Genomic DNA, 22,538 nt, shown 5'->3' with positions numbered 1-22,538 from the left:
ATTGATGGAATTTTTCTCCTTTTCAGTCTGTCTCTGTTCAGCACTCTAATCTTGACAGTTCTCACTGCGCCACAGGCATTGAAGAATGAATCCTGGGAACTAAGGAGGGGAATCTTTAACTGACTAGTCATTTAAACATTTGTGGCTGACGTCAAAAACACGTGACGTTCAAAGTCAACTTTATGTGGCCTTTGCATTAAAAGGTATAAAATGTCAATAAATAACTTTTCCCCATTAATATTTGAATATTCTACTGTTATATTTGTTGAGTTATGCACCTGCAATATTTAAAACTAGAGAAATCCGTCATTCTTTCTTTCAGTCGCCTGTCAGTGGCATCATATCCCCTGCACATGCGTCTGTGTGTTTATTTTTAAACTGGATTAAGAATTGTAGACATTAGATGTCTAGACAAGCTGAACAACGTAAGTGACATATTGGCTAGAAGCTCCTTCGACACTTATTTACCGTTAAACTCTTCAGTGTTTGTTTTGTGGAGGAGGAGACCTGTGAATAAATTCTGCTCCCAATAAAGAACTTTGTGAAAGTCTGGCTCACGTCCGAACAATTAACAATAAAGTAATCCTGACCAGAAAATGCAGACTGCCATTGAAAGCAACGGTGATGAAGAAAACATCTCTCATGATCCAACTCAGCAAACTCTTTCTTTTGTTATTATTCTGATGGAGAGGCCCTCAGCTGTAGCACAATTACATACTGTGAGTTTACAAAAACACTTACAATTACTGAAGATCTGTGTGTGGTGGGGGGAGGAAGTCCATCCATACCGGAAGCTTCAGCAGTTGTTCTGGTGTCATCTGTGCAACAAGTCAATTCCCATCTGTGCAGAGACAAAAACACAATGTAGAATAAAGTTGAAATGCAGTTTAGTTTCACCTGCTCGTTTCCGATTTACCTCTTCAATGCCCACATTTACACTCGATATTTCCTTCTCACTTGCGTTCCTTATTAATCAAGATCCAAAATGAAAATAATATTTGACAGAGCTAGTTTGGTTGCTGTCCTGTACCTGTGCTCCACCAGGTGAGAACATCCTACCACCATGATGGAACATTCACAACAGCAACCAATCCTCCACATTATCCAGGCGAGCAGCCGGGTGCAGCAGACAGAGGCAGGAAGTGACGTATTAACGCCGCTTCATAGATCACATGATCATGTTTACAGCACCACTACACAGTCATCGGCTCTTATCACCAAAAACTCTCCTGACATCTTTGTCTGTGTCTTCTACGTGTTTGTCACCATTTTTTTTCACAGGGAGATATTTGCTTTCTTTTTGTTGTTGTTTTCATTTCTGCATAGAAGCCTAATCAACACCCCCCACTCAACACCCCTGTTGTTTTCACACATCTCCTGAATTTCTACAGACATTATACCAGGAGGTCAGGCGGATAAAGTCCGCAGAAACTACAGAGCACCACACTCAGACATTTGCATTCACACAAGCACCTCCTCCAGAGAAAATACAGAGGAGACCGTGTCTGAAAGAAGCTACAGATGACGATGCCCTGGTTAAATTAATGGTTCCCCGATGCTACAAGGCACCGAGTTTAATGGAGGACATGAGGGTAAGTACCAAGAATTGGCAACGACAGTTTGGACAAAATATAATCTTTACATTAATTTTTAATCAGCTTGTCAGTGATGTAAAACCAGTGAGCTGGCCACTGTGAAGCAGCCTTCAAAATGAAAGATGACCCATCGCAGGAATAACCCACCCATCCTTAGTCACCCTCCCAAAAGGTGCCAGACACTTTGGGTGAATCCCCGTGGAGAGGAAAAGGAAGTGATGAGTACCCCAAAGGGCAACGGAGGTCACAACTGACCAGCGTGACTGCCAACAACCCCAGGAAGGGGCAAGATGGAGTCAATGTGTCTGGACCCCCACCCTAATCAAAAGAAGAAAAAAAAAATCTGTCACCGTGTCAGGAGGGGTGAGAGGGAGGTGGCGGGCTGGGTCAGGGCGGGGGTTAGGGGGAGTGGGTGATGGTGGGTACCAGACTGGGGCACCTCGGGGGACTTTTGGGGAGGAAGAGCCATGCACCATGTCTCCTGCTACCAACCGATGTTCCCTCATTTGATTGTAAACCCATGAATAATGCATGGAGGATGGGACTGAAGGAGGGGGAAGGATGGAGGGGGTGGGGGGGGGGGGGGGGGACCTCAACCTTAAAGGGGCCCTGCCACAGTGGGAGTCATTACCGATGAACAACCACACTGATGAGCCACAGAGAGAGAGAGAGAGAGAGAGAGAGAGAGAGAGAGAGAGAGGGATGGGAGAATGAGAGCGATAGAGAGATGGGGGATAAATGGAGGAGAAAAACAAACAAGATATAAAAAAAGAAAGGAGGATGCCCAAGAAACCAGGCCTCTCAAACATTTCAAGCATGCCGCTTATTGAGCTGAACTGTTTTCATCACTCTGTAGATGTTTTGTTGTTGTTTTCATCTGTTCATAAATCCACCAGTAATTCAACTCAGGAAAATACCCTACATATTTTTCCCTGTTTGTTTGTGTTTGCTGCAGAGCTTCTCGTCTAATAACTTTTATCTGTAGCCGGCCTGTGGTGAGCAGAAGGAGTAAGTGTACTGTAAAAAAAACTCTCTGTAATAATTCAATTAAGCCAAGACTCTAAGGAAAAGCACAAACGAAATAACAGAACTAGAAATGTTAATTATATATATATATATATATCAATAGAGAATTTGATCAATTATTTGATCTAGAAAGAATTAAACGGCAACATTATCTCACATCCCCAAGACATGACTTCAAACTAAAGGCTTTAAAAAGACTGGACTGAATTTTCAAGTGGAACAACTGCTCCATGTTTAATATGAATTTCCCACTTGTCAACACGTTGGTTCTTTTCGTGCAGTTCCGGGCAGCGGCTGTTTCTTCTTTTACAATTTTAACTCTTCATTACAGACTTGATTGATGATTTACAGTATTTTGACAGTATAGCTGATTTGAGTGTGCACAGTGTTGAGACAGAATTTACTGTACTGCACCTTAAGGTGTCGCTCAGTTGCTGTAAATGTTGTCCAGCAGTTCTTTGGCCTGATACACAGACACCATGACTGGAAGATGGATTGGTCCATACTGGCCTGTGACTTGGCTTAATACAGCCAATATCAATCAATTAAAATATACCATGATTGACTCTGATGCCGATTTTGCAATATGGCCTTGGAACACTTCAGGACATTAATTAGTCAATCGATAGGAAATGAATCACAATTTTGAAAAGCGATTTGTGCACCAATTCTTTCAATAAGGAAATATGTCACCTACTGTCTAGTTCCCGTGATAGAATTCACTGCTTTAATATATTTGATATCACTGTGAATTGAAAATGTGGGTTCTGAACAGTCTAAAAACAGTGTTGACATCAGCTTGGCCCCTGACATTTTGTGCTGGCCTCCTTTCACCATTTTATGACATTTTGAATTTTATTCAAAATAATTATAACAATTAAATATTGTAACATTAATACAAATGTTTTATCAGTTTACTTGCATCCACACATACAACAGTGCAGTGGGCTCACACTTTGACGATTGGCAAAAAGTTAAAAAACAAGAGAGACTAGTACTTGAAAATCCATAGAAACACAATTTCCTTCCACATATGCAAGGTGGTAGTGCAGGAGGTGGGTGGGAGAAGGAAATGAGCAGAGCCATCCAGCAGTATTGCAAAGTGTGCATGTATGTGTCTGCAGGTGTGTACGTAATCTGTGTGTGTGTGTGTGTGTGTGTGTGTGTGTGTGTGTGTGTGTGTGTGTGTGTGTGTGTGTGTGTGTGTGTGTGTGTGTGTGTGCTGCTCCTGCGGCAGCAGCTAAGGCGCTGTAACAGGACTAGGTGTTATCACTCATTCTGATTCCGTATTACAGCATGACGGATGGGCCCCTGCGGGCCGGCGAGCATCGCCGCGTGCTTATTACCGCAGCTCTTAAGTGGGAGTTGATTTAGCTTAAATAGGTTGTTTCATAAGGAGAAGACACCGGCGCTGTCACCACTGCTCTGTTCCTCGCTACAGCAAACCGCCACTCTAATTGAATAATGCCTCCTCTACGTACCTATTAGGATGCTTAGGTACATAGTGTGCCCCAATAATTGCTTATACAACCTGGCTAATTTGGCCTTCACCCCCTGAACATGCACAAACACACATATATAAGTAAGTGTGTGTGCAGACAAAGACTAGTTTTCCTCCATGTGTGAAATACGGCCTTCCAGTTATAATCCACAGAGTGCGGTCTCTTTCTGAGTTTGTATGTTGAAGTATTCATTGTTTGAGGATCATCACTATTACGCCGGCATATTAGCAAAAACAAAACCAACATTTAAGTCATAAATTCAGGATTTGATACTGCATTTCTAATTTAATATTCCTTCAACATGAATCCAAAGGAATTGCTGGATTCTGAACGCTACAAATCTGCAAATAGACCTCCACTATAAAGGATTAGTGCTTCATTAGCATATCACAGAGAGTTATTTGAGAATGCATGTTCCAATAAAACAAGTGCCATGGTGTTTTAGTGTGGAGGTGGTTGCGATTGGAGGAGGAGGCTCGGATACAGACGTTTCGATTAGCTAAATGTTGATCCGTTTCCCGGTCTCTGTTGGTTTTAAGAGATTATTGCTGATGCAACAGTGCAATGGCATTAATTGTGCGCCACTGTGAAGTGGAACCTGTGCCAACTCTCTGTTAGCAAACAAGGCCCCGTGGATTCTTGCCAGCAACAACATACTCCCAGGGAAGCAAAAGTTGGCCGTCAATCATCAGCCCTCGAATGGAAATGCACCAATTTCTCACTAGGCTGACACTTCACGGACACATGCACAGTATTCATACACATGCAAACACACAATACACACATACTCAAAGACACACCAAGGGCACAAAAAACAAAGGTAATTATTTCAAAGTAAAGATCAAGCCCCAGAATATCTTGATCAATCCTGAGCTGTTCACTTCCTGAACAGTCTGGGAATGTTACCCGCTCCCTCTCCTCGGGTCAAGAATGATCAGGTCAGAATATCATTTTACCTATTTGACCAAATTCTAAATATATAGAGTTACATCCGTTATGCAGAATCAACTTGAGAATTATCACCTTGATAATTGTTTATAATTTGCTAAAAAATCATTCCTGAAAAAGTCCACAACTCTTATACTCAAATAGATATACACACAATAAATCCCCATCCAGAAACATAGTGGAACAAACATTCAGCAAGCACACACTCATTTTTACACTACAAACACACACACACACACATTTACAGTACACATTTGTGCAGTGTGTTCTTACATGCCCACATCTACACACACAGCCCTGTGGCTGCTTTGGTGTGCCACCCCGCTCTCTTTCCCATGCATGCTTGCTGTGCCCTCTGGTTGGCGGTGATTGATGACGGCCATGGAGAGGCAGATCATTTGGGTGGCCTCATCTACACAGGACGTAAATCAAATCAGCTTCACTAATGATTCTCAGGCGCTCATCTGGCAGCCGCGGCCAGAACTCTATCGGGTCTTGAACGAAGGGACAAAGAAAACGTCAATAAGTCCCAGAATGATTTTATTTGACCATCAGTTCCAGGGATTGATGTCCATTTTCTCATAGATTTCTAGGTGACAGGGAGCTACCTCTGTCGAGGGAAAAATCAAGGCGTCATCATCTGTACTGCATCCCAAGTGTGAAATTGATGTATATGTAGTGTGTGGGCATGTAAGCTCTATGGATATGCATGTATTTAGATGTAAAGCAAGGTGATGTAACGTGGCTAAATAAGGAAACGATTGCTTCACTGGAATATCTGATATCAGCTCTGCCAGGGTGTGGATCTCAAACATGACAACATCACAAAGGGTTTCAGCTGTGAGGAGAATGAAAACTCCAGCATGAACATTTCAGCCTCCAGACCATCAACACAGTCACTGAACTAGTCTGTGGATCCAGTCCTGTTGCTAGCTGTGATGTGATGGATAACCCTGGCAGGCAAGAAGGCCTTAGCCCTCGGGCCTCCGGGGGTGACCCATTACAACTTTTCATTAAAACGTCTGTCCGATGCACCGCCTTGATTTGTCTATAATTTATGATGCCATTACTGGCTAATTAGTGCCAGAATCCCTGTGCCCGGCTCAGCATGCCAGGCCCTTGGCAGTTAAGAGAGGGCACACACTGCTGGCATTAGCGGCACAAGCACTGGAAAAGGATACTGTTACTAGTCGGGGTTTCATTTTCCTTTTAAACTGTGATCTCAAAGGTCGGCGCAGTGCTCCGACACATCAGAGATCGAGATGCACTGTTCCAACTTTTTCAATCCCAGTAACGAGAGCAACACCTGGGCTTTGGTATCGGCGAGTGTTTAATTGATGAATCCCTGACTGGGATCATTTCAAAAAATATATATTTGCCTCCACTGAGGAGGTGTCCATTGGTTTGTCGACATCACGCAAAAGCTACAGAATGTATTTCCATGAAACTTAGCGGAAGGATGGGATAAAGAAAGAGCCCATTGAATTATGTGGCCTTGGTGGAGGTATGTGAGTGACAGTTACTGAGTGCCAGGGTTATCTGTTATCCCGTAATAGTAATAATAGTAGTAGTAGCAGTAGTGGTGCCAGTAAGATTAGTCATAGTTGTAGAACTTGCAAGTGTAGCAACTGTGAAATACCTTAATACTGTTGACCTCATGTCTTTAGCTCCCTCTATGCTTTCGTAAGATGAGTTTTATTTTTGATTGCTTTACAAGCCAACTGCGGTTCAAAGCTAATTCATCCGCATTTTAACTGCTGCTAAATGACCATTTATTAAAAACAAACCCCAGGTGCCGTAGTTGTAAAGTTGCCATAGGATTTCTGAAGTAGCCCAACCTGACACCGTTGGAACAGAAAAGCCTTTCAGCCTGATACAGATTGAACCATTAACAGAGCAACACATTATTACACACGTTTTTTAAAAGCAGTGTGATTAATAACAACCTTATATAAAGCTGAAGTGAAATCTCTATTCCTTTGTGTTGACAGTTATTTGACCCCAGCACAGAGCCCTTAGAAGAATTCAAAAAATCTGCATCATCTGAATACAGAACAAATGTTTAACAGTAGCCTAGCAGAGCAGAGAATGACTGTCCTCAGCAGCTTGTCTATACGATTGGAGGGGAGGGGGGGTCTCATCAAAGCCAGTGCACCCATGCATGAAAGTCAATCCACTGCTTGTGTGTGTTTTATTTATTCATTAGTGACACGCGGCTTGAAAAGGAAGAAGAAAAAAGACAAGAAAGTTCCATTCAAATAAGCATGGCATCCCTGGAGCGGGATTGTAAGAGGGAGAGAGCAAGAGGGGGGGGGGGGGGGGGGGGGGGAGGGGGGTAGATAAAGTGTGTGTGTGTGTGTGTCTGTCTGTGTGTGTGTGTGTGTGTGTGTGTGTGTGTGTAGCAAACAGGGTGCTGGAGGAGAGGGAGATGAGGGAAGAGTGGGATGACTTCTTTTAATTTGGGGAACCCCTCGGGGGAAATCGGGCCCGTGAACACGCAATTACGACAGTCATCAGTGAAGCGCGCACGTAAGGAAGTGGGGCATCGAGTGTTTAAAAAAAAAAAAAAAAAAATCAAGAGGGAGAAGGGAGAAATGATTTGAAGTATTACTATCTTTAAATCTCCGCCCCCCCGCCCCATCCCCCACTAATAATTACTCACATATATTTACACGTGAATCTCCATATGTGTCAATTCGGGAATGATAGATGTAACTAATACAAGGTAATCCATTACAATTAACTGACAATTTAGGGGTGAGGGGGAAAGGCAAGAACCATCATCACGGGCCAATTATCATCTTATTATGGGTGTTAAGTGGCCTCATATTTGGGTCAGCGCCCCTCATTTCAGAGGAGAAAATAATTGTTAACCTCTGTAATAGTGATACACAAACTATTTAACACACCCCAGGGTGATTTCTCAGGCCTCACACTCAGACTGAGTCAGAGCATTGAGCAAGAAGTTGTCGAGCTTCAGGCCTACGTGGCTCAGATTCATCCAACATACATGTATGCATCAAGTTCAATGTGTTTACTTGACAGTTCAAATAACGTCTGTTATGCAAACTGTAAAGACTATATATAATATTTAGCCTGAGCTTTACACATTAGCACTAGATGTATGTATTTGTCCTTATTTATAAGAATTACAAAGTTTAGGCCACCTGCTCCCACACCAGTTTTTGCCATTGAGTTTAGATAGTAAACTGTAAATGGTGAAATGCAGTGAAGGCATTTTAAAGCCTCTAGTTTCTTGCCTGAATAAATTGGAACCACAAACAAAATCTAAATCACCTCTGATCCAAGTCAATTCTCCCGAGTGAGCAACTTTTTGGTAATTTTGTGGTAATTGTCTGGGGAAAAACACTTAAAAGAAAAAGGAATAAATCAGCAACAGTTGATTATCAGATTTCTAAACGCCAGGAGATTCTGCCACTCTGTTTTATTCATTTATACCTGAATATCTTTACTTTTCACATATACTGTGTTTTTGGGGGGTTTATGATGTTGATGTTTTGATGTTGTTATATGTCAACTATGCGTCTAAGTGGTCAAGCTAATTCATAACCTAACTGACAATGGTCATCATAGAGACATCAACATTAATTCCTCCCACAACAAAAAAAAGAAGACCTGCATTCAGACTTTAATCTAAAACAAACTGGAGAGAGACATAGTCAATAACAAAGATGATCAACTTAACTTTTTTGGTTTGGAAATTCAATTTTGATTTGGACTTGACTAAGGTAAAATTCTCATTAGACAGACGCAGAATAATTTCAAAAATAATCACATCCTCGACAATAAACTTTGGCAGATTTGGCAACATGTTGAAAAGTTGATTCCTTTTCGTAACAGTGTATGTGATGAAAACGGGAAATCCTCCAAGGATATATCCAGCGCTGAACTTCCCCTCCGCAGTCGACAGGAAGAGACACGAGACTCGGTAAAGTGCGTTTTCCAATAACTTTTTCTTTTGAGTCAGGTAAAAACCAAATCCATTTAGCTTGTAGATAACAGTCAATCTTATGAATGACTCTCCTAAGTAAACCTGGGGTATATGATTTTAGGAAATCGCTATTTGCAAATAACTTTCAATTCCTTTCCGGCTTAAATCAAGTTTTTCAGGAAATTCTCTTTGTGGTTTATTGCATCTGGCTGAGTGGCCTTTATTGTGCCGGCTCTCAGGTGGGCTTTTATATGGGAGGGCCGGACCCCGGGGTCCTGTGTCGCCTCCGGCTTATATTGAGACAGACACTGAAGTGACGATCTCCCCCAATAGCCTGACTCCCTCACTCAGCGAATCCTCTAAGTGAGTTACCTGTCTGGGAGGGTGGCTTAGATAGAATGAAACACTCACTTGTCACTTTTATTAACCCTCTTTTACCCTCCCCTCCCTCCTCCGACAACCCCCACAACTAGTCCCAGCCCTCTAACCCTTTCTTCCCACCCAACAAAATCCCCGTCTTTCTTTTCCCTTTCTCCCCTTCATTAACCCGCAATTCTCCCCATCACACGCCCTGAAGCCAAAATCATCTCCATTTTGCATAATGCTCCATTTAAAGCGATAGTGGTGACATGAGCAAGGGTGGGTGGGGGGGGCACTCAGAATGAGTTGGAGAGAAAGAACAGGGACGTGAGGAAACTTCTCTCTCTCTCTCTCTCTCTCTCTCTCTCTCTCTCTCTCTCTCTCTCTCTCTCTCTCTCCCTTTGAGGCAGGCTTTGACCCCTGGTGGCAGTTATTATCCACAAGGTCACAGTCGGTCCCTCGTCCCATGAGCAGGACGCCCCTAATGTAGTCCCTCGCTAGGCCTGCTCCTGTGAAGCCATATACTCACTGCAGCACCCCTCCTCTTCCTCTCAGCACACATACAGTACACAAACACACAGTACACAGTATACCCCGTGTATACCTGCCCATCCATCTGGCAGGCTTCACTCCCTTCAGCCTCTGCCTTGCTCTGGTCAAGTGTGGTTCCTGGAAGCCAGAGGAGATGTGATGTAAGGCAGGGAGCGAATTATGCCTCTGTTACATGGTATGGGTTTAAATTACAGTTAGGGGTGATTTCAAAATGGAACAGCACTGAAAGTGAAAATACATCAACAATCAGATTTTTTTTATAGATAAAAAACAAGTGTGTGAAAATTTGCTGGTTTTTAATTGTCTTAATAAATCGCTGTAAATTGTAGTTTTGGACTACTGCTTAAAAAAATAATCAATTTGAAGCTGTCAGCTCTGGAAAAGTAGAGAGTACAGATGAAAACCAGCCTCAGGCAAACTCTGGCACAATGCATCAAATGGTAAAAAATAATGTTTAAATTATACAGGGTCCTTTACAAATTAAATAAACTCATATAAATTAGATTGGTCCATCTCAACTATTCCGGGCAATTAATAGACTTAACAAATTATCAATGAATGTAATTATTTAAAGTCCTAAAGCTAAGATTTTTACAAAGGCCTGATGGGCAAAAATGTACTCCGACATTCTAATAGAAAACATGACATAACTCGTTAGTTTTTTGATTTTAGATCAGATTGGCTAAATATTTAAATATATTTAAAACTTCTAAATTGAAAGTATTTTCCCAATAAAAATACACAATGTTGTTATCTCTGACTCTGCACGCATGTAAAATTATTAAAACAAAACTGTCTGAAAAGGAGTAAACTCCACATTACACATTAACCCATACAACCCGAGATGAGGAGTCACTGCTTTGTTTTTAAGTGTTTTAACTTTCTTTCTGCACTTATAGTCAGGTACGTTTAAGCAATGACTGCTGCCAGTGGTGTTCTCTGGATGAGAGCATCTGCTTGATGCCATGAATGTGAATACAAACATGAGCAAGATTCTGGATGTAGGTTTTTCAAGTCTTTGGTAAATGTACAAAATACACTGTTGATTCTAAATCAAATCTTCCGGTCAACATTCACTCTGTTTATCTACAAGATATTATCAAGAATTAGAGCACAAATCCAGGGGAGAGGCTTTTGAAATGTTTCTGAGAGAAAATCCCGACAGAAACACGCTCTATCTATCCATCTTTCTTCCTGTGACACACTCTTAAATATTCCAATCGAGAGGTGGGCAGAGACACAACACAACCTCATGAATTCAAATGGCGGATGCCCTGAATGCCAATGGTTTCAGTCCTTCCTGCTGCTACCAATTTATATTTTCCATATGGGTCCTTAAACGACAAATGGAAGTTAGTCTGTGCCCTTCTCTCCCTCCCTGCTTTCCCCCCGGGGACAAAGGCGGTCAAAAGTCAAGGAAATTCTGATTCCTGAGCACAGCACACCAAGGGCACCTAAACACAAACCAAACAGCTCCCACAATGCGTCTGCGTTGGCCAACTTGGGCTCCCTCCCTCGGAGATCTGCAAGTATTCTAAATGATAATTATTACACACACACATGCACGTACACGTACACACACACTTCCTGGAGTGTGCAAAAGACAAAGAGGAGAACGGGAGGAGTTCAGCGAGAGGCAGAAAAAAGAAAATGAGGTGTAGTAGAAAAAAAAAAAACGGAGGAAGTATAACAAACCAGAAAAAAAGAGAGAAAGTAGGAAAAAGTAGCGGTATGTAAATGTGGAGTCAGAGAGTTCAGGGGGAGAGAAGAGCTATAATGTGCTGTGCTGACCTGGGGGCCACAGGGCTGAGTGTCCAGGGGCCGGTGGGGGACGGTGGCCAGATCTCAGCGGTTATCATTATGTTGAGGGGGAGGCCTGTTCTGTCCTTCCCTCAATCCCTCCCCCACTCCTACCTCCGACTCCATTTCTCTCCCAGGGCAAAGGTGAGGTGGCCTGGGGAGCAGCGGGAGGTGAAGGGTAACACAGGGCAAGCTCGGGGTCGGCGGCTGTCGTTAGCGATGCGACTTGACCTGTTCACCCATAACTTGAAGTTTTACTCCCCAAGTTTTTTTTTTCTCCCATCCTTTTTTGTCACGCGCTGTCGTTTTCTCACCGCTGCCAGACCGAGCTGGGATAGATGAAATGTTCCCTCCTGAATTTTAATAGGTCAAATGTTTCATTGAGGGAACTTGCTGAGGGAAGTTTGCCAAAAGTCCTGGATAGAATCAGAATGTTCTCTCCTAAGAAAATCCTAGTCTAAATCCGGGTCTAAACTGTGAGAAAATGGGAATTGATAGGAAGAGGAGTAAATAAAAAAAAAAGGGGAGTTCAAGTGGGACATGAGAAGGTAGGAGGACCCTTACACCTTCGATCTACAAGATCAAACACACACACACGCCTGTCTAAAACACGCGGCACTTTACACAGATTAGAAATCATCTCCGTTTACAAAAGCTTTGCTCGACAAAAGGTGTTCTTTTCAGCGAGTCCAAGCCATTGGCGCAGAGGAGAGCCCCGGGGCCCTTTCATTGTCGAGCGCTTTCTTTTCTTTTCTTTGCCGCCAAACAACACAACCCTCTTTATCAGTGCAATTACAGCACAAACAGACTCATCAATGGCCCAACTGTCCTCTCCTATCGCCTCCATTTCCACAAGCAACCTAATTAGTCCTAAAGAGAGAAAAGCCGATGAGCAGAGGCGAGCGGAGGGGCCGAGAGAGAAAAGACGAGCCATCATGTCCATTTGTGTGGGTCGGGAACAGCAATTGTATGTGTTTATGTGTCCGTGTATGAGTGTATTTTTCCCCTCTCTGTTTTTACCCTGTTTTTGTTGTTGTTGTCCTCACTCTTTCTATCGCCTTCTTTTTTTTTTCAGCCAAAGAAAGCCTTCAAAGGAGCGATTGTGCAGAGCGGCTCAAGTGGTCTGTTGGTAAGCGGACAGCACGGCAACACAACAAACATGGCTGGCACTAATCAGGGCCCCGGCTAATGTAAACAATGTCATTTTTTGCCCTTAATGAGCCAATTTTCCGCAGATACGAGAGGGCTAACAATTGGGGCAGCGCCTTTGATGTGATTCATCTGAAGGTTTGTTTGTGATCGCTTGGCACTTTTTGTCGGAAGCCCTGCGCCCAGCTGCTTTCATCTACCCCTGAAAAGGGAGAGCCACGACTCACTTGGGTACAGAGGAAGGGAGGGAGGGGGGGGGGATAAAAATAATAATTTTCTCTTCTTTCCGTTTTTTTTTTTTTAAAGACAACTATCCTCCCCCTTTTATTGGAAACTAGTCCTAATCAGCTGACCGGCCCCCTTCTTCTCACCCTCCCCTTTAGCCTCACACAAACGCACTTCTGTAAACATGCATGCATACGCGAGAGCGAAGGAGCATCATCCATGAGGGATTACCAAAAAAAATGAGCATCGTTCATGCTGGGTGTCTATAGTGATCAAATAGGGAACTCATTAAAAGGCACCCCAGTGTGCGAGCTGTGGACACTGACAGGGCCTTCATTAACATGGTGCTGACAAAAGGTAAGGCAGACCAAAGAGGCAGCCGGCGGGCCAGGTGTGTGTGCCGCGGCGCCTTTCAAGATGGCACCGTAGCCAGGGGCGCCGTCGAAAGACATAGTGACCGAAAACAAGCTGGTTCTGATGAGAGGGAGAAATAAAGAGGGGTATAGAGTCGGATAGAAAGATGAAGAGTTCTTCAGTGTGTTCAAGTCCAGCTAATTTTGATCCATCTACTGAAGTGGATCACAACAGTCTCTCCGTGACATTCCTTGAGCAGTAAAACAGGCCGATTATCATAATAAAGTGAAGTCTTCCAAAGTTCAGCAAAAGGCCACAGGAACACAAACGAATAACAGAAACTAAAAGAGGAGAGAGGAGAGAGAGTGATATTGATGTGATGAAGGTAGTCAAAGGTAGTGACCAAAGGCAATACATCGCCCCATGTCCAGGCCAATTCCAATCCATCACTGGAGCTGAAGTGAAGTCAACTCCAGGCTAGTCAGTCAGCCAGGCCCCCCCATTACTCCACACAAACACACACACAGACACACAGACACACACACCTCTGCCTGCCTCTCCGGCCATGAGTCAGTGGCCCTCTGGGGCCAAACACACACGCATACACACACACATTGCACCTGCTGGACCCTGCAGTTACCAGCTGTCAATTCCACGTGTTCTGTGCCGTCTGTTTAGTGTGTGTGTGTGTGTGTGTGTGTGTGTGTGTGTGTGTGTGTGTGTGTGTGTGTGTGTGTACAAAGAGTAGGTTGCAGCAAAGTTACACGCGTCAGGTGGGCCATTAACAGAGGCAAAGCAAATGACGAGGGTCTTTCAAGGACATTTACCTGCATTCAACAAATGTAAAAAAAAAGGTGGATATGAACTGCACCTTATTCTTCTTTAAACATCATTATTTTTTGGGATCATTTTGTGAATAACAATGGATAAAAGAGAATTGGAGATGCATGTTTTTGTCAAAGGCAATAATCCAGGAAAGATTTCAAAGAGCACAGGTCATTTGCCTTCCTCATAATCTTCGGTGCTGATCTGATCAAATCAACAGAAAATCATTTGAAAGGACAATTTAACAATGGAATAATTGCATAAGTAATTAAGTAAACACATATTTCTAACACTGATTGTGTCCTGCCTCTCAAATGTAAAGCTTTTCTTTTATTCTGTTTTTAAATATTTGCTGATTAAATAATTATTTTTAAGCTATTTATAAAACCAAAAAGCAATTTAAAGGCAGCACCTCTTGTGATGTAAGGTGCCCTGGTTGCCTGGGGGGGTTTCACATGCTGACCGTGAACTGCATTGCCCCCAATTGCCAGTCCAGTCATGACCTCTGTTGTCTGTCGTCTTTCCCCTCTATTCTTGTCACCTGTGTACTATTGACTATATAATAAAAGGCATTAAAATAAACTTGTGATGCATGATTAATTATTTGATGGCAATCATTTCTAATTGCAATACGCAGCCCTACATCAGTAAGTGGAAAATACAACAATGAAAAAGTGCAAATAAACGACTGATGCGAGCTGGAACAGCACAAATAACCATAAAGTCCTAAAATGGATAGTTGTGGTGGAAAAGTAAGACACATTACAGTGTTTACCTCGAGGGCATGACCTTAATCCTGAGCTCCCACCATCCCTCTGTAAGGGACAGGCAGATAGGAAGTCAGGCTCAGACAATGAAAAACATGTCTGTTTTGGGGGGGAAATCAATAATGTGTTGTGATGTGAAACTGATTCCCCACTGGATTCCGCTGTGCTCGGTGCAAGCCCATTCTCTGTGTGGCCCTGAGGTAAATAGTGTACTTTGTTACAGTGTGTAGCAGTAAGCCTTAGAGACCTGTGCAGCGATTAAGCCGTATTGGAGCACATTAGCCCAGGCCATGTCATGGCAGGCTGAAACAGGCCTGGCATGGAAGGAAAGGGGATGAAGAGAGGGTACACCAGAGGGGAAGAGAGCAGGGGGAAAAAGGGGGATCAAAAGAGAATAAAATGAAAGAAAAACTGGCTAGAAGGGCAGGACGACAGAAATGAACAGCGATAAAATAAAAAAAACTAAATGTGACAGAGAGGAAAAAAGTGCAACAGAGACATGACATTTGCGTAATCGTCATAGGCTTTATTCCTGCAAAGATGCACTCTCACGTCCAGAGAAAGACAAGACACATAGCAATCAAACCCGAGACACTTTGTGGTGTCACTGCTGACAGGAAAGAGAAAGACTAGAGGCATCACGCAGGAGCGATAGAAGAGTGGAGCGGAGGACGGAGAGAGGGAAAACAGAGGCAGTACAGGGACGGAGAGAGTGACAAATTCCCTGCTGATGGCTATTTACAGGCTATTCCCCCTTAGCGCAGAAACCCACGGTCTGAAGCCCCTTTTCTCATTTTTCCTTCTTTATTTATCCCTCTCCTTCCTTCTGTGGTAAATCAGTCACTTTTGCATAATGGTGCTGTACACTGGTGTGAGGTGCTGGTGGATGTCGGGGTGGCAAGATGAGCAACCCAAGGTGATAGAGAAAGTGGGGCTGGTAATGGAGGGGAGGACAGAGAGGAGCTGATGGGAGCAATCTCTGAGGGGGGGGGTGGAATCTCTGACCATCTACCTAGACCCCCAACCCCCCCTCTCTGTTTTAGTCCCCCTTTGCCCCCTGTCACCCACCTCTCCCCTCGATCCCTCCGCTCGCACGCCATTCCTCCTCGCTTTCTCTCTCTCCTCTGCCTCTGCCCACCCCTCCACCCCCTCTTTGTCTCTCCAGGAGGCAGTTGTCAATCAAACGCGTCTCCCACAATCCCTCTGGAGCTCATTGTGCCCGCGGTCGCTGGCGGAGGCAGGCGTTGCGAGGCGGAGAGCCGCAGATGGAGGGAGCACTGTCAATCATTGTCACTAATTATTAATTTCTGTCACTCAGGGCCCCGTGGCAGCCACGTAACGGGGCCTATCACTCTCTATCTCTCTCTCTCCCTCTCCCTCTCCCTTCCTTCGCCATCCTCCTCCTCTCCACTCATTCAGCGAGTTGGTCTACATCCCTCTGTCCCTCCCATGTTCTGTCCCTCTCTGCCTCCCTTGCCCCTCGTTAAAGCCTCGGCCTCTCTTCGCCTTTCTCGTTCGGGTCGCCTGTTGTTTCCATTTCTCCCTCCTCTCTCTTTCTCTCTCTCTCTCTCTCTCTCTCAGGCTGCAGCCCGCCCTCTCTCCCCTGTTTCCTCCCTCTGTCTCGCTCAACACTCCCAGGGTGAGTTGATTTGGTATGCCACCCCGGCCACAAAAAGTTCAACCTTTCATTATGTGGTGCACGTGCACTCAGAACTGCCCCCCCTCCTCCCCTCCTCCCCTCTCCCATCACCAGGTCAGTCCCCTTGACTCTCTCCTCCCTTTTAATTGTATTCTGCCCTCCACCCCACTCAGCCTCTCATTTTCCCCATCTGACCCCCCCCCCCCAACACACCACACCCAACTCATCCTGTAATTCCACAAGAATCACATAAATAGATTAAGAAAGACCTGCGTGGCTTTTTCCTTCCTTTCTTTAAGCCCAGACTCGGTGGTTCTCTTTGTGTTTTGATTTTGCGTTTTTCACCTGTGATGTCACTGTGATGGCGGCTAATGAGGGCGGCCTGACCCACATGTAGTTGCAACTGAGAGTGGAGAGGGTCCACTCCGCTATAAGGGTTCTGATCCGCTCCCCCACCCTCACCTCATTACCAGAAGAGGTGGGCTGGGAGGCAAAGAAGAGAGGAGAGACAGAGAGAGAGAGAGAGCAAGTGAGAGAGTTGATGATTAGGAGTTAGATCACAGTCACATATACACACACGCATTCATAAAAACACAGCGCCTACGCCAGGGCCAGCTCGTGGCACAGGCAACATAGTCAGAATTCCACGAACATAACTTTTAATCATGGTTACAGTAACAACATTATCAACGCTAGAACGGCACTCTGAGGGCACAGCAAGGCAACCGGCACCTTATGGAACCACATTAACCAATTCAATTTACTGTATTCAGATTTTTATTTGAATCGGCACCAAATTGCAAACACTCACAAATATCAATCTCTTAAATGTTCCTTCTGTTTTTCATTAAGATCCATGAATTATTCTCTGAGAAATCATTGAAAATTCTATCTGACGATGTAAATTTTTTTTTTGAGATTTTGTAATAATCCAGCAATATTTGAGCAATCTTGCTTTAAAACACACAAAACAAACCAAGGTACAGATGATAATTACTTTTTATTGATCACAAGGAAAATTTTGGGGAAAAAAAATTTCTCGTCCCTGGGTGGACTTGAACCACCAACCTTTCGATTAACAGTCGAACGCGCTAACCGATTGCGCCACAGAGACTTGTATAAGCTTGAAGCATAAAGTCCATGCCATAGGTAAAATAAAGCGAATGCTATAATGCTACAACAGCTGCTAGACTCAAATAAAGAATGAATATGAATCTGAATGGCAAGTGATCAGTGGAAAAAGAATAATTAGATCCTTTATTTTGATTAAAATATCACTACAGCAACGTGAAACTACTCCAATTAAAAGTAGAGATTTTCCAATACCATCTGAAATGCCGATTAGATACCACATCTTAAAAGTTTTCTTAGTTCTATATAACTGCAATTTTCTTTTCCCAGAAACCACTGCTTCCTTGCTCCTCCCAGACAGCAGTTGCACTGTTCTGCCACTGGGGAGTACTGGTTTTAGAGTGGAGAAGTAGTAATTAATGGCTGTGTAGTGTTAGCCAGTGCTAAAACGTGAGCAATTTCATTATATTTCATTCTACAAAGTAAAACAGCAACATGTAACGTATGGAAGACATATGCAGCACAGTATGTTACTGTACTATTTAAAACTCAATTCAACATTGATTTTCTGTATCGGCTGATATGTTAAGTCCAGTAATTTTAAGTAACTTTACATTAAATTTTCTATCACTCGTGTCACACTTGCCTAAACTGACACTAAAGTGCATTCACTCCCTGTTACAGTCAAATTGACACAAACACATATTTCATACACACACAGTCAAATCAAACGTACTGACTCTCTTGAACTACACACTCGTCCACACACACACTATATACATCGTCTTCCCCCGTCTCCTCCTGGATTACGATTCACGACAGACCTGTGCTGTTCTAATGAGGCCAGGAAGAGGCCAGCTGGACACCACTGATCCTTCACCTCCCTCCTCCCTCTCCATCTATACCTCTCTCCATCCATCCACCCACGCACACACCCATCCTTCTGTCCCCGCAAGCCCCTGGCTGCCCCACAGTCCTGCTCTGCATACAACCATTAGCACCCTTCTACCCCTAACCTTCTGTCTCCCTGCAACCTATACCTCCTCCCACCTCCTCCTCCCTCCCTCTCACTCCCTCTCTCTCTCATGCTTGTCTGCTTTTCTCCTCCGTCTCCCCTCTTTCCTGTCCATCTTTTTCCCTTAGCACCTGTCACTTTTCCTTTCACTTTTCCTTGTCTTCCCATCGCTGCTGTTTTTTTCCCCTCTTTGCCTTCCTCCATCGCCTCTTTCTCATCTCCTCTTACCTGTCACTGTCTTTCTCTTCCCATCTGATTGTCTCTTTACTCCCTTTATCTATCCATCCCTCTCTCTGTCGCCACCCTCTTCTCTCTCCCTTCCTCAATGCGAGTTTGTTTATGCGAGTGTGTGCGCGTGTGTGTGTGTGTGTGTCAGCATTCAGCACCTCAGTGGAGACGGGGTTTATTGGGGTAATGCATTTATCACTGCTGCAAGCCAGGGCCTCACCTCTTTCTTTGAGCCAGTGAGTAATGAAAATGGGATCACTTCTGACAACACTCTGCAACACACACACACACCCACACACCCACACACACAAACACACAGACTTGCACAAATGCACTCCTGTGCACACACCCACAAAACACAAAAATGCATATCCCTGCATGTCGCCACAAAATGCTCCGATTTAACACACAAGCTAAAACATGATCACCTATGCAAGCAAAACCCCAAACTACAGAACTAAGAATTCATGTGTCATATATATATAATACTTGTTTTTTTAATAATAGCCTGTTTTTTATATTTTAAATACTGATTACTTGAAACCCTCCCATCACAGTATTTTACATCATGACGTCATATACACTCAGCACAGTGATCTGTAGCCAACAAAGTGATCATAAAGTTGAATCAGCACCTCTGTAAAACAGATTCCACACAAATTGAACATTATAGCCTCCACGAATGTAGGTTTTATTGCAGGAATGCTGTTCTAGACTGCATTAGATTTAGAAAGTCATTCTTCCTATATACACAGACAACTGTGTACTGTACATAAAGTGCATGTTTTGGAAATTCAGATGAGAAACTAACAAAGGACATGACAATGGACATGACTGTCTTTAGTTGATTCCGGAATTGAAGCCCCAAAGAAAATAAAGATATTTCATCACATTGGTTGTGAAAACTCTCACAATATTTTCTCATTTCTATCATGTCGTGGTATCTGTTGCATTATTGTATGGATAATCCTGAGTAAACCCCAATAGACCACAAGATCCATCTTCTAACAATATTGACCAATAGAATCTAGATGTTTAATCTCTTCACAATAAAACAGAAACACTAAAGTCATCACAGTAAATTCTTCATTTGTTCCTATATATTATGAAGTTTGACTATGATAAACAAATCCTTCAAAATACTGAAACACCATTGTCCAAGAGTGCTAACCAGACATTTCACGTGGAATTGAAAGGAAACATCTTCAACCAGGTGGTTATCCAAGTAGGAAAAAAAAAAAACAGGTAAGGATCAAGTGTTAATGGCCAGGGGTGCTTGTCTAATCCCATTTGGTCTGGCAGTGTTGGGAGGGTGGGGGGGTGGTCTTCACCAGTTTAAAACGATATCATCAACACAGGTATTCCAGCAGGGCTCTGATTGGCCTTGACAGAACAAAACATCGCCGCCGCAAACAACGCGAGGACCTCCCACTACGTCAAACTCGAGAGGACAAGGTCAGATCAGCAGTGACATTAAGTTTAATCTTAGAAAAACAAACTTTAGGCTGCACCCATAAACAGGGTTTTCTAGCAGAGGAGAGCGCTGCTAATACACCAAGTGGTGCGTGGAGAGCTTAAGTCAAAGACTGCTGACTAATGTGCCGAAATGGTTGGAAATACTCTGTGGTATTGCAGATGGCAGAGGTATTTGTTATTCATATGGCCCTTAAGGTGCAACCACAAGGCTTGCATGAAAGTGTGTGTCTGTGTGTGCATGTGTGGATGTCTATGGGTGTATGCTTTTGTGTGTGTGTCCTGTGCTCCATCCGCAGTGCTGAGGATGCTATTAATGCTTGCTGCTGATCGCCCTCCCACATTTAAATAACAATAGTGCAGTCTGAGAAAGCATCGGTGTGAATCCAACCCGCAAAACACCCAGGAGCTACAGGCCCTGACTCCCGTTGTGAGCGTGTGTGTGTGTGTGTGTGTGTGTGCGTATTTGTGTATACGTGTGTGAATGTAGGTGCACGAGCGTGTGCTCAGACATCCACATACATGAGACAGAGACAGGTGAGGAGAGTAAGGAAGACAGTAAGAGAGCAGGAGACAGGCTGCAGCAGAGTCACTGTCGCTGCTTTCAGACAATCCCACTGAACTCCCAATATCCTCCTGAAACTATCCGGCGGTGCTGTATGTGACAACGCAAATGTCCAAGTCAGTTGCTCCAGATATTCTGTGGAGTTCCTCCTCTCAGTCCCGTAGCGAGAGGGCGCGTTGATTACGTTTCTAACAAGCAGACAAACAAAGAGAACACAAATATCTCAGGATGAAAATGAGGTGACATGCATGTAGAGGATGCAGAAGAGGATGTCAACTTGGAAAGCCAACAGGATTCGAGAGGCTTGTGATGTGTGTATAAGGTATTTGATGAGAAAATGCAGTTCTACTACAGAACTGCCCCAAAAGTACTAGTGACACTACAATCCTCTGTGTATGAGCAAGAGGAGGACTGCAGCTCATTAGGAGAATCATCAAGCACACTAACGTGCATGGAGTGATCGCTTACAAGTACAAAGCCAAGATCATAGCAAAGAACAGGATAATTAAATTACTACCTACAGGACACATATCTTAGTCCAGTGAAACATCTGTAAACACACGTGAATTTCACTTCAAGTTGAAGTCACAATATAATATAATAATTATCTATCGAGTATGACAGATACAAAGGCATATCCCTTCCAAGAATTAGTTACACTTTCCCATAATTTAAGATAAGGTGAACTAGCATAGTAGAGAATAACCCTTAATATTCCATAACGTTAACATAATTAAATATCACCTAAACATAATTTAAGCTTAAGCTATTATGTAATAACGTGTTTAAGACTTTTTGAGACGCCGACTGGTGAAATGAACAACTGAAGATTTCTAAAATAAAGCTAGAATCCATTTCAATCCAACACAAACGTGTGATTTACTACAAAGCAAGCAGAGAACACATTGATGAGCACCAAGAAATAACCCAAAACAAGTACTTGTCCACCACGGACATTTGAAAACATATAGATATATGAGATATATATGAATATAAAGATGAACATAGTGTGAATTTGAAGTGACTTACCAAAATAAAAGCCCCTTGTTGCCTGTAGATGAATAAAATCCAGTCTTCTTGGCTCAAGTGTTGGTAACTGTCCACATGTTGAGAATTAAAAACCGTTAGCTGTTAGTGAGCTCAAATGTTAACCAGCTAACATCACATCCACCACTATATTAACTTATATTATCTAATTAGCGGCTAAATAACAGCACTTTAAGTTATTACAGGTGCCTGACACTCACCGGAGCTAACGTAGCTAGCTCAGCTAACGTCACACAGTCAGAAACATGCGCGCATAATTGTGAGCGAAGGTGCGACACGTCCAATAAGGCGGCGACGTTGACGTACGACGACAGCGTAGGTTCGTATTCACACCAACGTTTTTCCGTCTGACATGCGCACTTTGTTCCCTCCCACGTGCAGGACAGGTGGAGAGTACGGGATCACATCAGGGTCAAAAAGATCCAGCTGCTTGAATTCTTTCAAC

The 22,538-nt window shown here is 43.5% G+C and overlaps 1 protein-coding gene and 1 non-coding gene across 2 annotated transcripts in view; both read right to left on the bottom strand.

Moving 5' to 3' along the window:
- Positions 1-22,538, bottom strand: part of LOC117777400 (hemicentin-1-like) — a 1,765,934-nt gene that overhangs the window by 617,191 nt on the left and 1,126,205 nt on the right. The gene's annotated exons all lie outside the window — the stretch shown is intronic.
- On the bottom strand, positions 17,735-17,808 carry trnan-guu. The gene has a single exon. It is a non-coding gene; the product is annotated as a tRNA-Asn (tRNA).

This window comes from Hippoglossus hippoglossus, chromosome 16, assembly GCF_009819705.1.
Source record: "Hippoglossus hippoglossus isolate fHipHip1 chromosome 16, fHipHip1.pri, whole genome shotgun sequence".
NCBI classification, from domain to species: Eukaryota; Metazoa; Chordata; class Actinopteri; order Pleuronectiformes; family Pleuronectidae; genus Hippoglossus; species Hippoglossus hippoglossus.
This window is presented reverse-complemented; position numbering and strand designations above follow the sequence as displayed.